Consider the following 2,616-nt stretch of genomic DNA (forward strand, 5'->3'; position numbering starts at 1 on the left):
AGTAGATTTTCTATGCTTGATTTTGTATTCTTCCATCAGCTTCTCCATCATGTTAGATGTAAATTGGCTTCCCTGATCTGTCACAATTTCTCTTGGGACACCAAAACGAGTAAAAATATCCTCAAAAAGAAATTGAACAACTGTATTTTCAGTGGCAGAAGGCAATGCCTTTGCTTCTACCCATTTAGTAACATAATCAGTACAAACCAATATATACTTCTTTTGCTTAGATGGTGGGTTAATGGGTCCAATGAAATCTAAAGCCCATTTTTCAAAGGGTTCGATGCATACCTGTGGCTGTAATGGCATTTCATTTGAAGGAGTTGGTCTCCCAACTCTTTGGCAGCTGTCACACCTTTTGAAATATTGTTTTGCATCTTTGAAGAGAGAAGGCCAATAATATCCTAAAGAAAGGATTTTATAGGCCGTTCTCTTGTCAGCAAAGTGTCCGCCGCACGGTTCATCATGACATGCCTTAAGGATGTCAGGCATTTCATCTTCCCGAACACATCTTCTGATCACACAATCTAGCCCTGTTTTGAACAATTCATTAGAAATCCAAGAATACTTTGAGCTCTCCTGAATGATTTTCCTTTTCTCATTAGGAAATAAGTGTGGAGGTAGCTTCCCTGTAACCAAATAATTAGCAATGTCTGCATACCAAGGGGTTTTAGTAGTTACTGCAAACAGATATTCATCTGGAAAATTATCCTCTACGGGAGAATCCTCGTTAGTATTTTGAATTCTAGACAAGAAATCAGCTACTGTATTTTGTTTTCCTGGTCTATCTAACACAGTAATATTGAATTCTTGTAGAAGTAAAAGTCATCTTGTAACTCTGCCATTAGTAACAGGTTTGTTCATGAGATATCTAATTGCAGAATGATCAGTATGGACAAAAGTTTCATAGCCGGTTATATAGTGTCTAAACTTGTTGATTACATGAACAACGGCTAAGAACTCTTTTTCAGTCACATTATAATTTAACTCAGTGGGAGTCAAATTTTTACTGGTGTAATAAATGGCATAAGGAACTAAATCCTTTTGACCCAACACAGCTCCTAGAGTTGTATCTGAAGCATATGTAGAAATGTGGAAAGGGAGTTTCCAATTTGGCCCTCTCAAAATGGGTGCTTCAGATATTCTAGTTTTTAAAGTTTCAAATGCAGATTGACAGTCAGGATCCCACTTGAATTCACAGTCTTTGGTAAGTAATTTGAAAAGTGGAGATGCTATCTTGGTGAAGTTTTCAATAAATCTTCTATAATACCCAGTAAACCCAAGAAAACTTCTAACATCTTTTTGACAATTTGGAATAGGTAACTTGGAGATGACTTCGACTTTTGATCTATCAACTTTGATTCCATCTCCTGAAATATGATGTCCTAAAACAATCCCTTCAGTAAACATCATAAAACATTTTTCATGACTTAATGAAAGATTTGTTTCTTTACATCTTACAAGGACTTTTTCCAAATTATCTAATGCCTCTTCAAATGAATTACCATAAACTGTAAAATCATCCATATAGACCTCTACACAATCATGAATTAGATCAGAAAAGATTCCTAGCACTGCCCTTTGAAATGTTGCAGGTGCATTACATAATCCAAAAGGAAGTACTCGGTAAGCAAAAGTTCCCCATGAACAGGTAAATGTGGTTTTGTCCTGATCTTCAGGTGCTACCTAAATTTGATTATAAACACTAAAACCATCCAAAAATGAGAAATACTTTTTGCCTGCTAAAGTATCTAATACTTGATCGATAAAGGGTAAAGGAAAGTGATCCTTCAAGGTTGCTTTGTTCAATTCTCTGTAATCAATGCAAACCCTCCATTTACCATTCTTTTTAGGTACTATAACCAAAGGAGAAACCCACCGGCTATCTGAAATGGGGTAAATGAAGTTTACATTGAGTAACTTTTGGAGCTCTTCTTTCACTATTTCCCTAAGGTTTGGATTCATCCTTCTTTGAGGTTGTCTGATTGGTCTACTATTTTCCTCAATATAGATGTGATGAATGCAAGTCTTAGGATCAATACCTTTCATATCGGTATACTCCCATGCAAATGCAGTAGAATGCTTTTGCAAGACTTTGGTTAGCTCTTCCTGTTGTGATTTTTCCAAGTTTTTGTTGATGTTTAGTGTTTTTCCTGGAAAGATCTCAATGGCAGAACTACCAAACTCTTCCATAGAGAAAAGAGACATTTGTCTAGATGATAGACACTCTATGTCAGAATCCAACTGAAATTGTGTGTGGTCATATTCTGAAGATGGTTCAAAATTTTCTAATGTGTTCAGAATTTGACTATCTTCACTAATCTCAGAAATGGTAAAGACAGGTTGTATAGTATCTTCATCATCAACCCACTCATTATCTCCTATTTCTGTGATTGCTTTTGCTGGAGGATACAGATTGAACTTCTTTGTCGAATTACCATCAGAAATATACATATCCCCAGACCTACAACTTATGAAAGCATCAGCTGTGGCTAGCCAAGGTCTTCCTAAAATAAGAGGATGCCCTCCTAGATTACTCTTGGGAGTTAAAATCATGAAATCCACTGGATATTCACAAGAGTCTAGGGAGACTGGAATGTCTTCCAATACACCATC

This window comes from Pinus tabuliformis, chromosome 9, assembly GCF_031772625.1.
Source record: "Pinus tabuliformis cultivar Carrire ecotype Pingquan chromosome 9, CPIR1, whole genome shotgun sequence".
In the NCBI taxonomy this organism is placed as follows: domain Eukaryota; kingdom Viridiplantae; phylum Streptophyta; class Pinopsida; order Pinales; family Pinaceae; genus Pinus; species Pinus tabuliformis.